Here is a 13,665-nt window from a genome sequence, read left to right on the forward strand (position 1 = left end):
GACAGTTTCCTCCAGGATACCATGGAGTAAGACCAGGGGCTGGATTGAGAAAAGCAGGGAGGATAAGAAGGCTGCTGTTCCTTCTCATTGACACTATTGAGAAAGATGCTGGTTCAGTGAAGAAAAAAGATGTATTTATCTTGAATGGAGTTAATTTTTTTCCTTTTCACTCAAAACCTAAATAGGGTTATTTTCTTAATAGCTTGTGGCAGCTTGTTTTCTACAGCAGCTTTTTAAATTGAGTTCATATGGTAATAATTTACTTCAGAGTAACTGAAGTAGTTGAAAAAAAATACTGGATAAGGAAAAAGAGGAGAAAGGCAATGGGCAGAAGAGCTGGTTGGATTTTTCCTCCCTCTTTCTGAGATTATTTATTATTAAAGCACAATATCTTTCTTTCTGACCTGGACAATTCAAACGAAGACTAACAAATCACACAGAAAACCAGCAATTACTCCATGCTAGAAGGTTTATTTCTTATGGTAAATGTGATTTGAATCGCTGAGGTTTTTAAATTCACTTCAGGATACTCCTGGGCCATGCTGCCAGTAACAGGAAAATTCCAAGCTATTTGGTATTCTCTCCCAAGTGAACTGGGCATCATTATTACATGATCACTATTGTTATTTAACACGCAGTGAATATCCGCGGGAGTTAGGCACTGTTCAGATTCACTAAGGACAGCTCCTGTCTTCAATCTGTTTGCATTCTGGAATGATAAGAGAAAGAAACACAGGAAGTGAAATATGTCTTAGACACATGTTGTGATCTTTGCCTAGGATCCTTGACATGGCTTGTGTGCTTGGGTGGGCACAACAACTTCCACAGGGAGAGAAATTTCTCTCCCAAAAGACAGGTGACTCCAATACTCAAGCCATTTTATAGGTGAGTACAAGGGGCCAGGCAGGTAAAGCATTGTCACCCCCAGAGTTATTATAAGTTAGCAATAGGGGAATATCTTGCATCACTTTCATTGTAGAGGCAACACTTGCTATTTTTTTACTTTTCCTTCTGGCAGATAAATGACCAATTAGATTGAGCATTTTGTCAATAGAGACAGCTAAACAAGGCAATCTAATGAAAAACTAAGCAGAGGATAGATGGAATGCCAGGCTCAGGCAGAGCAGGAGAGCCTGGGCAACTTGCATGGGTCACACAACTACTTAGTGATGAAAGCCATCGAGGTTTAGAGTTCATAAACAGCTACTCTTCCAATTTCCAACCTATAGCTCTCCACTGATAACACTTACATTCTAACACCCATACTTTAAATATTAACTAAAAAAGAAATGACATGAAAATTAGAAACAGAGTGAGGGAAGAAAGTAGCAATCTGGAAGACTTCATCCATTTGTTTGCATTTCCTATCTGTGTGGCTCTCCTGAGATGGCAGGGCCATATTTGGTCTCTGGGGAGCTTGGACAAAATGAATTTAGTCTGTCCTCTGTTAGCTTTACCTCATTAAGAGCCAAAACTGGTCTGGGACAGGTGTTTCTGGGTCTCATCTCATTAAAAGTCCAAAATTATCCAGAACAATTGTATCCATCTAGACTTTATCTTAGTAAAAGCCCAGGGTAATCCAGAAGGGAGTAGCTTGGGAAGAAAAGTATTTTCAGAAAGCTATGAAGAAATAGTTTGTCCCACTGATACATTGATAACCATTCTATTGTAGAAAAGTAGAAAAATAATGAATGATACTCAAGGGGCAAAGTTGGAAAGAGGAAGGCAGTGGGCTTCTTTCTTGTTACATAAAACTCTGTAGCATAATTCTCAATTGGGAAAGATATCTCCAGTTGTAGGGTTTGTCCTTCCTTTTGGTATCTAGATATTAGCTGAATTCACTTTGGTTTTGAAAATCAGATAAAATTGGCTTGATCCCATCTCACATGCTATGGGAAATCCACGCCCTGCTCAATATTTCACTGAATTCCCTTGCAGCTTTTGTTCTCAAAGTCATATGAACCCATGTCAGCTGGTGACTCTCCACCTACACATTGCACACTCTCTACTTTCCACTGCTTTCTGGCTGCTGCAAAGCCAGGGGTGGAGCACCTTGACTTCTTCAAAGCACCATTCCCACAACATTGGGTGTTGCATACTTTTACTGATTCTTCAGAGTACAAGCAGGTAAATGTTACATCGCATCAAAGTTCAAACTAGCAGACAAACCGGATTGTTAGACAGCCTCATGCTTAAAACAGTGCCTCAGCAATACCTGCTGCACGTCCAAGACCCACACACCTGCCACATAGGGTTTCCTCCTCAAGCACATCAGACTCTTATTCAGTGCTCTTTCTTTTTCCCAAATTATTTTTTGCATCTCTCCATTTTCAAAGCTACTTCCAACTCCCCAAACTCCTTCTCTTTTCTTTTTTTTAAGCTTTATTGAAGTATAACTGATATATTAAAAATTCACATATTTAACATATACAATTTGATGAATTTGGACATATGCCTACATCCATTATACTGTCATCACAATCAAAGTACTAAGCATATCTATCTCCTCCAAAAATAATTTCCTTGTATTCTTTAGTGGGGTGTGTGTGTGTAAGAACACAACATGAGATCTATGCTCTTGACATATTTTGAAGTGCCCAATACCATATTGTTACCTATAGGTACCATATTGTACAACAGATCTCTAGAACCTACTCAGCTGTCATAACTGAAACTTTCTACTGCATCATTCGTTTTCATTTTTAACACAGGGCAGTTAAGCTGCCTACAGCTTTGCCCTATCACACCTGAGGGCTCACTGGGACATTATTTTTAACAGTTCCTAAAGCAATAAATTTTTCTCACAACCTACAATCTCCAATCCCCAATCACTACCCTAGTGCAAATTTTCATTACTTCACGCCTAAGCAGGATTCTTCCCTGCTTCCCGTCTTTTCCCCTTTTAATTTAATCTGATGCTAGCAGATGTATCTTCTGAAAACCTAATTCCATGTACACCTCCCCCTCAGAGACACCTTTAGGCATTCCTCATTGCCACTCACATTTTCAAAACTTGATTTTCTAAAGAAAAATCTTGAAAGGCATGAAAAAGAGTCTCAATATATCACTACTGAAAGAGAATTAATGCTGATCAAAAAATAAAGCTACAATTAATGCACCATTAAACAGGAGCTGTTAGGTGCTTAGAGGTCAAGAAATCCAGTTATGTTTCCCATGCATAATAATAATTAATAACACAAGATATCTGTGGCACTTCACATGCTTGGAACACTTCAGAGATAGGCTAATTAATTACTCAGATAAAGATATTGCAGGTCTTTCTTTTGATATCAGTGAGTTCATTAAATTCCCCATTTGGTTAACAAAGTAATTTCCTGTACTTCTGAATTCCTGAATAGGGGGAAGGAAAGGAGAGAGCAGCAGAAATGTCAAATAAGAGTTAGCCTTTGTCCTTCCTCCACCTCCTGGGAATCTGTAGGAAAAAGTGTATGAGGCACCCTCAGCCATTGCTCTTGGGGAAGGGGATCCAGCTTTAGCCAACCTCTACTTTCGAGCCCACAGCTGCCACCCTGACACCAAGACCTTGGTGGGGGGCACACCTTGTTCCCCAGAGATACCCCTGCCCAGTATACCATAAAAGGGGTAGAGGTCTTCCCATTTGGGCAATGATCCAGGGTTTTTCTGAGACCGCTCCACATGCCCTGGTTATCAAGTAACTCCCCAAAAGAGAAAACACTGGGACCCACCTGACAGGCCCCAATCCCATTCTATTGCTTTGCCCTCATGGATTGCCTTCCTGCCCATGCACAGTCCTGTGCTTGCACTTTTAAATTCTTCTGTGAGCTCACTCAGGAACCTTGGGTCCAGATGGACAACTCTGGATGTCTAGTTCTGCTGTGACCCACAAGACTGGGGCCTCTGGCCATCCTTGGGAGCTAGGCCCATAAAGCCTAGTTTACCTATTAGACTAGCACTGAAACACTGCACATTCCTAATGAAGACTGTTGGAGACAATCCCCTGCCACCTTTGCCTAATTACAAAGCAGTGTAACAAGGCTTATGCAATGTCTATGCAGTATAACAAAAACACCACCAATGTGCTGCAGGTAGGATCATCACATGAACTTGGTCAAATCATAACACCAACTTCTATATAAACCTAAGAGCCAACATCATATTGTAGAAAGGCTTGAGTTCTTGTAGCCATCTGACACTAGGTTCAAATCAAAAGTCTGCCAAGATGAAAGGAATTGACGAGTTTAAAAGTGCCTGGCACATAGTAACTACTAGGTGGGGTATTTGCTTAATATTAGTAAGTCAGTTGCCTTTACTACTACACTAATCAGGACTATAATTACAATGCCTGCAGTCCCAAGGTAACACAAAGTAAAACAGAGACTTTTGGCTGGGTGTACTGAGAACTCACTTTACTTTACTTCCATGAGAGACAGAGGAAACGATTTCAACATGGTCTTCTCTAAATTGTCAAAGTCAACCCTAACTTCTCCTGCAATTCTACTCTTTCCCAAACAGCTCCATAGTCACCCCCATGATCTTTGGATGTTCTCAGAATGACAGAATCAGACTCTTGGACATACCCTTCCAGGCTTCTTTTTCTCCCCTGGAGGGAGAAATGGCTATTCTTTACCATCCCCTTGTACTCTTGACTACAAGAGACCACAACTGGATTGAATGTCTATTTGTCATTTAGCAGGAAAGGGATGGCATAGAGAAACTTCATTCCTCTTTAAAGTAACAATTCCCAAAGAGTTGCTGGAGGTGGAAGCAAAGTCTCCAAGTTTTCTTCCCCTTGTGAGTCCACTGAGAGTTACAGATTAACACAATGTTGGACTGCATACCATGACAAACACTACCCCTCAACATCACAACAGCCTTATGAGACAAGGTTCTTAATTCTTGTTTTACTGTTGGGAAAACCGAGGCCCAGAACAACAAGAATTCAAAACAGATCTGAAGAGCTTAAAGCCCAGTACCTAACCACTAGACCACAGGGAAATAGTGGTTATTTTTCTCCTCTTCTCTCCTTGAGAGAGAGCCAGGTACCATCGGAGTGCAGTTCCTGACCTGGTGCAGCTGTGGTCCACGTGCTTAGGACTAACTGCATTCAAGGAAGGAAAGGATGAAGCAAGAGCCATGAGTAAGGCCACGGGTGAGCACAGGTGCTGCTGATAAATGTTCTTTCCCCATTTCCAAGCCCTGAGCTCCCTGGGAGAGATCACCCAGCATAGACAAAGGAGCTAGTGGCAGAAACAGTGCTGTGTGTTCACCAAGCCTGTTTCTTTCCTTCTCAGAAATGCAGCTAGACTATATTTCCTGGCATGCCACTGCAGCCAGGCGGAGCCATGCAATTGAGTTCTAGGTGGACAGTATTTATATATGCTACCTCCAGGCTCGATCCGTAAGACCACACTCCAATTGTCCACATGCTCTCTTTCTTCATCTCCAAGCCAGATGCAGAGGATACAGTGAATGTCTGTGATGTCCCTCAGAATGGAAGAACCCTGTGTTCCTGAACAACTGCCTAGAGCAGAGCACAACCCTCCCCCACCTGCATTGGACTATGACATGAATGAGGATAAATATACACTGTGTTAAGCCAGGGGGATCTGGGAGTTGTGTGTCAGAGCACCTAGCACATCCTAATGCAGACCTTCACTCTTTATAATGTTACCACTTAGGCAGGGGTTTGGGCCCCTCTAGCCTTTCTTCTCATCCTTCCAATGAACCCTTATTGTCTTTCCACTGCTCATTAGCACTTCTATCTCAGCCCACATTGAAAAAATTTAAAAAGATGAAATTTAAATCAGTCAATTTTTTCCTTGTTAGCAGCTCTGGTCTTAAGAGAAAGCAAAATAAAAAATAAAAGTTCAATGGACTCAGAGAGGAGGTTAAAATAATTACAGAAGATGAGGCTTGAAAATCATCTGTGGATTTCAGTTTTCTGTGCTCTCTCTTCCCTTAATTAATCAACAACTGGCTCTGTTGCCAGGAAGCACAGTGCCAGGAGGGTCACTCCTGCCTACACATTTGTCTGCGCTCCTTCTGGGTGGTCTGAGTACACATTCCCCATGAAACCTCCCCAGCGTGAACACTGACAGCCTCCAATCATGAGCGGATGACTCCACATGTCACTCTTCAAAGCAGAGTGTCACAGAACGCCATCAATGATGGAAGTGCTAGAAATCATCTAGTCTTACTTAGTCATTTTGCATAGGAGTAAACCAGAGGCCCAGAGAGGGGAACTAATTTTCCCCCAATCACACAGCTATGTATAAGACCAGGCCAGCCTCCCAAGTAAAAGGTTAAAAATATATATTTCAAAAACTTTACAGGAGAGGTGATAAAATAACTTTAATATGCTTTAAAAAGCAGACAAAGAATGTACTAAAATATTAGAGAGGGTATAGAAAAGGATCAGGCATCCCTGAAAATAGCATGGTTCAGACATCATTAAAAAAGAAAAAAAAAAAAGAAGAAGAAGGAAGGGAGGGAGGAGGGAGCGAAGGCAGGAGAGAGGGAGGCAATAACTCTCTGATTCCCAGAACAACTATTCATGTGAAGTCCTGGCCCCTGTGTCAGGTCCCCTGTGGCCTTTGGCAGGTGCACCACGAGGTGGACCTTCTCATGTGAACTTTGAACTGAATCTAGAGCCTAAGAGCCAGGCCCAGTTACACTGTGTGGATTTTATGGTCCTCAAAATTATTATCCACATGAAAATTGACATATAGTGCATCTTGAACCAAAATGACACTCCAGAAGCACTCTCTGTCAGTCACATATAAAAGGAGGACACCATACTCCACTCCAAAGTGCAGAGTTGGCAGGTCGATATGGAAATGGAGAGAACAGTATTGAGTCCTGGGTACTCTTGGTTAAGAGATTTGCCTCCTTCCATCCTTGAGTCCTTCCTCAAGGGCTAGCTCTGGCAGCTGGTTTTAACCCAGGAGAAACCACTTAAATTAAACCCACCCTAAAGACATCCATGATTAGGGTTAAGATCTTGGAGTATCAATGGATCCACTTTAACTGGCTAAATCTCCAGTCAAATCCTCCAGTATTTAGAACCTCCTGCCCAGGACCAGATGATACTGCTCCAATCTATCCCACTCATCCTCACATCCAGCTCTGGGGACACATATTGGGAAAGTGACTCTCCCAGGCCCCCTTTCACTCTTGGGTTCCATTTCTTTTCCAGGGGAAATGTCACTTACCCATTTGTTTGAAAGGGACAAGAAAGGAGGATTGCCTTTAGGAAAAGATTGAACTAAATAGAGTCTGGCCCTCTAGGGTCTCTCTAATCTTTCTCTGAATCACCCTAATTCTCATTTCCCATCTGGATCCCTAAAGGCCCTGAGCCAGCCAGGGTCCCATGAGGATTCCAGACTCATTTCAGATGGCTGAATCAGATAAGAAGACTTTATGAAGAGCCCACTGACAGAGAGAAGTATAGAAAAAGTTAAGAAAATAAACAAGAAATGTTGTAGCATTCAGAGACTTGCAAAGCAGAACACCATGACCCATTGAGACAGTCCATATAGATCAGCACCCCGGGGCACAGAGCAATACAGAGTATGGGAGAATACATAGGATGGCAAACAAAGAATAACTAGCTCAGCTCCCCACCTCATTGTACCTCCCAGGCTTGTCTTTCCTTCTCTTTCCAAATTCTTCACGCTCCAGAATTATCTGTTTCTACTTCTCCAATATAAAACTCACTCTCCTCTTGAAGTGAAGGACCCCACCTGTTTTGAAGAAGAAAGTGACTAGTTCAGACTAAGGTATGAATATGCTTCAAAGCATATTTCAAGTAATAGTTTACCTTGTTCTCAAAAGCCATAAGTGCATACTGTACCATTGCTTCCACCTCCAATTCTCATTACAGACATCCCTCATCAAGTACAGTCCCCTCTCATTCCAAGAAAGTCTGGATACAGCATCAGAATCCTTCCCAACACAGTACTCCAAGCAGTCACTACTAGTCAACAAAGTTTGTATTTGAGTTTAAACATACCTACCTAAATATATCTCTTATGGGATTTTAGGCCCTGTGTTAGTAAATGATTTAAGTTTGTGAATGAAACTTACTACTGCTTGAAAGGAGAAGCTCAGTTTTCAAGGACTCCTTGGACAATGGAGAATGGCTCATTAGACAAAGATCAGGGGAGGACACCTTGTTCAGTGTCCTCCTTTCACCACCACCATTTAATCTTAGAAATGCTTCCTCCCTCACAGCTCCTTATGCTCTCTTTTCCCTCCCGAAACTGCTCTCCCCTCTCCCCAAGGATTGGACTACAAATAACTGTGAGGCATTGATCCAAAATCTCCACCTTCCCCTGTCTCTGTCCAAGAAAACCATCTTCACAGCCAGCTCTGTTCTGAGAGTCCTAAATGTCAGTGTCTCTGCATTCCCCACTCCCAACAGGATATGAGCAGATAACAAGAAGGATCAAATCCTGTGACCAGAAACTTGCTAGCTGCTCCCCCATATGTATGTCCTCCTTCTGGGCCCACAGCTAGACCATATCCCTGCATCCCCCTGCAGTTAGGTATGGACATATGGCAGAGTGACAGCCAGTGGGAACATGAGTTGAAGATGTAATCCTGGCTGGACCCATAAAATCACCCAAAGCATAAGCCTACACTCTCTTTCTCACTTTCACAGCCATCTTGGAAGACCTGCTGAAGAGGGCAGAGCCACAAGAGGCAAGGAGCTCCCTGAATTGTTACTTAGAGGAGAGTAATCCACCAATTATAAGCATCCATGAATGAAAAATAAGCTCCTCTCTTGTTAAGCCTGAGACTTGAGGGATTTATCTGTTATAGCTGCCAATGTTATCTTAACTAATGCAGACTACCTTCTCAGACACAGACATGTCAACCAGTGAAATTCTAGCCCCCTATACTCTAATTTCATGATATTATGCCTGAAAAGCACAATCAACTTCTCAGGAATTAAATATTTGAATAGTTTTATAAAGGCTTTTTGTTTTGTTTTGTTTTGTTTTTTGTTTTTGTTTTTGTTTTACTTCAGCTCTTCATGGGGGTACAAAAGCTCAGGTTATATACATTGTCCATGTCCCACCCATCCCCCTGAGTCAGAGCCTCAAGCGTTTGTTTTCTACCCAGAATTTTTAGGCATCTCAAAGCCAACCCAACTGAAAACACACAGACTTTTAAGAGAAGTAAATATTTTATCCCTGTGATGGTTTTGGTAGTGGCCATTTTGTACAGCCTCCCAGTGTTGGCTTCTTCTTTCTTCAGGAACAGCCCTATTAGTGGGTAGCAGTGGCAGAGATGGCAGTAGGGGACAAACAAAATCTATTCTCACCAATTTCAATTTACCTGACCTAGGGGCTCCACCCTCACTCAACTGCCAGAGGGAGCACGTACTCAAGGCCTAAGCACTGGACACACTGATTGTTTCAGTCGGAAACCTATGAGCTAAGCTGGTTCAATCGGATGGAATCCTAAGACCTGCTGGTAGTGCTGAGAGAAACCATTTCCTTCTTTTCCACTGGACTGGGCCTTATAATGGTGTGAGCCATGGGCCTCTGTGTGGAACTGAAGAATTGAACCAACCCAGATGAAGCAGCACACAAGAATGGTCCTGGTAACATTAGTTAGTTACCCTCAGCCCTGAATCAAAGTGTACCTGAAGACTCTTTAGTTATAGTAACCAGAACTTTCTCTTTTCTATCACCAGTTGAAGTTGCATTTTCTCTGCCTGCAACACTGCAACAGAATCACCCTAAATAACTCAGGTGCCCTCCCCTTTTGACCAGATATCATCCTCTACTTGGCAAGTAGAGTCAAGCTGAATGGCTCTTGTTCTGATTACAGCAGGTAAACAGTTTCTTAAAACTGATACCTGGAATCCGCATTTGTTATTATTGAAAAAATGTCATAATATTGGGCTAGGAAAGCCAATTTCTTCCTTATTATAACTGTAATTGACAAAGGAGAAGGAGTAGATTTACAGAGAAGTTGTCAAATGTCATGGGTCTATTCTCTGTCCTGTGTTGAGAGCTTTACATAACTAATATAAACCTCACAAAAATCTAGTAAGGCAATTATTATTATACCCATTACGTGGATGAGCAAATGGAGCTAATGAAAGATCCTTTAGCTAAATTATTCATTTTACAAATAAATAAGCACTTTATTTATTTGTAAAACAAATACTCAACACTCAGGGTGAAAGGAGGCCTGAATAGGAATGGTTTTAATTTCAGCTATTTTTGTTGCTTCAACACCAAAGTGGTCCCAGGCCACTGCCCTGCCACTGGAGGTGGCTCTTTGGAAAATATAATAGAATGATGTATGTGAAAGGAAATTTACAGTGACCAGATGAAAAACAGGAAGGAATGGGGATATTTAATAATATGTTCTGGTGGCACTAACATAGAGAGCCAGGATATGATGAGCTCTTTCATACCCCTGTCTAGTGAGACACTATTCTGGAAACAGCTTTACAAATGCTGACAAAGGAGGACAAAGTGAGCCTTATCTCCTCCCTCAGCCTCATCACGGGCACACACATACAGATGGTTCCCACCTCCCAGGTTGTCTGTCCTTTTGCATGGAGGAATAGCAATGGTGCAGTAAGGGCAGACCTCCATGGGTTTGAAATCTCTTCTCAGAGTACTTCACAGATTTGTTTAGAGGTGCTTCTCTCAAGAAGGGGAGGACAATCTAGGGGAGCCACGCAATAAGCAGTTACACAAAAATATTATGACAGCTACCCAGCCCTGGCTGGGTGTCTATCTGGCAGACCTGGCATGACTGGCTGGAATCAAGAGAATGCTAGCTGCTCTTAGACTAGTTGAAGCGTAAGACTTACCACACTAGGGAAAAAGAGAGTGAATAGTGGAGAGCAGACAGAACACATGAGTCAATACTCAGTCAATGTTAAAATAGGACTTTCAAGTTCCTATCAAGGCAATTATCATACTGAGAGCAGAAGAATTTTTTATATTTTGTGGGCTCCCAAGAGCAGGGAGTTGAATTGTACCATGAGTCAAGGGGAAAGAGGAGAACTCATAATATAATAAACCTTCACCACATGGGAAGGTCCAGACCTTCTAGGTTTATGCTGAGTATGAAGAAGGAGATGGAGAAGCAAACAGAAATGTGTGTCCTGGTTTCCCTCCAGGCTGAAATCCCAGAGAGCTTGTGCATGGTAGTAACCTTGCAGTTGGAGACCATCACACTAGCAATGCACTTCCTATATCATACCTTGAGAAAGAGCCCTCCACTCGGCATGTCACATAGTCCAAGCTGGCTAGGAAGTGACGGTGCAGCTTACGTGGAGGGATTTATCTAAATACACGGCCTGAGGTGGCAGCCTTGACTCCCTAAGATTGGTGCATGGTAAGCAGGGGACACAAAAGAGTTTGTGTCCTGATGAGGGAACATGGAGGTTCACTCAGCTGGTTCACTAAGAACGCTTGTGAACCAATTGAATCTGCTAAGAAAAAGGGGTCATGGAGAACCAGGACTTTGCAATAAGACTTCAGCTTTAGGTGACAATATGTACCCTGGAAGGTCAGACGAGGCACCCATAGCCCAGTAGACACTTCCCAGTAGCTCAAGAACCAGCTAAATCATCAAGTTCATGGAAGAGGGCAGCAAGAACCCAGAGAAAGCACAGGGATCTCTACAGATGTGTTTGAGAGCCTCTCTCCCCAGCATCATGAGAATACATAAATCTCCCCCCCAAAAAATACCTACATATCATCTTGGGAAGGACAAAGAGAAAAGAGAGGATTAATAGAAACTGACCTATTTCCAGAAAAAATACTGAGTTACCTCAAAAATATAGTTTAAAGCAGAGACTGAGAGAGGATATCTGACAAGAGTATTTTGTATTTAGCAATGGATTGGGAGAAGGGACAGGCACTCACGATTAACATTAGAGCCATAACAGAGAAAGGAAGAAGCTGCACTCTCTTTGCATATTTGTGTCGAACTGTGTGCACATTTAAATCCACTACTGATGTCGCCAAACCTCTGCTGCTTAAAGGTTTCCAGCATCACAGAGGTTGCATTGATTCTTTTCATTATGTTCCAACTTCTTCATTCATCTGCTACTATTACATGCTTCTCAAGTCATTTTCTTATATTCTTTTTTATGTCTGAGGAAAACACTTTAAGTAATTATGTTTAAATTGACTACATAGGTAGTCAGTGTTTTGAGTCCTTGACTTCTCAAAAATATCTTTAATTGAAAGTTTGGATGGAGGCATATTCATAAAATGAGGTGTGTCATTTTCTTCAGAAAGAAAAGATATTTCTTCACTCTAGCCAGTGAAAAATCTGATGTCAAGCTGATTCTCATTGCATCACAGGTAACCTGTCTCTTATTTACAGAAACTTTTAGGACATTCTTTTTATCCCTGGAGTGTTCGATTTTAACTTGGTTGCTTCTAAGTGTGGATGTTTTTTTCTCAGCATGCTGCTCAGTGTGGTTCAGAGCATTACACTCTGAAAACGCTTTCTCACTGCACCTCTGGGGAGCTTTCCTCTATTTTCCATTGGTTTCCTCCACTCCACTATCTATGTCCTCTTTCTGGAACTCTTCATGGATGAATGTTGAACTTATTCCTCAATTGTCTATATATTTTGTTTTTACTTTCTTAATAGTGAAAACTGGATACAACCTATACTTCTAACAATAGGAGATTGATTGAATACATCATTACACATTTCCTGGTAAGACATGAAGTAGTTTTTAAAATGATGATTTATAAAATGAAATCTAGACGGATATGCGATTTAAACAACAACAAAAATTAAATCACAAATGTACTACAAGCAAACATCAGGAAAAAGAAAACTGTAATGTCAGACTAGAAGGACTTTCTGAATCTGATACAAAATCCAGACCATTAAGGATAAATTGGTAAATTTGAATGCATGGAGTTGTATATTTGCTTTACTTTGTGGGGAGTAAAATTTATGAAAGTATAATATACATAGAAAAATGTACTCAGCTGTATTTTCACAAACTGAACAACCTGTATTATCAGTACTTGATCAAGAAGGAGAATGCTTCCAACACCCAGAAGGTCCCTCGGGCCGTTTCCTGTCACCACCACCCGGAGTCTCCTCTTGACTTTCCTGGCTTTTAATACCATAGAGCAGTGCTGTCTGCTTTTGAGCTTTGCATATATGGAATAATGTGGCATGTGCTCTTTGTGGCTGGCTTCTTTTGCTCGTTTGTGTTTGTGAGATTCATCCATGTCATTGTGTGCAGTCATAGTACGCTCCTTCTCCTTGCTGTCTATGTTCCGCATGTGAACATACCGCAATTTATGTCCATTCTCCGTTGATAGGATGATCTCTTTTTGTTTTTCCTTATGGGAGATTTCCTTGACTCATCCCTTCAGTTTTGGTCTTTAACCCTGGATTTTCTATTTCTCAGTCAGTCCTTTGATTTCTTGTTTCAGTTGTATTGAACATATTTTTAGTCTCCAGGAATTTCTTTTTGACTAACTGCTTGATCTTTCTTTTTTTTTACATCTTGTTCTTTGTTTTAATAGAAACAATATCCACCTGCTTCTTTTTCTAAGGATATTAATTAGAGTTTTTAAGTTCTTTTTTTATTTCTCAATTATTTCTGTTTCTTCAACAGAACAGAAGGTTCCTGGGTTTTTTGGGTTTTTTAAAATCTTGATCTTCTGA

General features: G+C 41.4%; 1 long non-coding RNA gene across 1 annotated transcript in view; it reads right to left on the reverse strand.

The window, feature by feature from the left end:
- Positions 1-460: 460 nt before the first annotated feature.
- Positions 461-13,665, reverse strand: part of LOC123627568 — a 65,283-nt gene continuing 52,078 nt past the window's right edge. The window contains exon 4 of the long non-coding RNA XR_006731352.1: positions 461-709. This is a non-coding gene — a long non-coding RNA (uncharacterized LOC123627568). The remainder of the gene's footprint in view (positions 710-13,665) is intronic.

Source organism: Lemur catta, chromosome 1 (genome assembly GCF_020740605.2).
Source record: "Lemur catta isolate mLemCat1 chromosome 1, mLemCat1.pri, whole genome shotgun sequence".
Classification (NCBI taxonomy): domain Eukaryota; kingdom Metazoa; phylum Chordata; class Mammalia; order Primates; family Lemuridae; genus Lemur; species Lemur catta.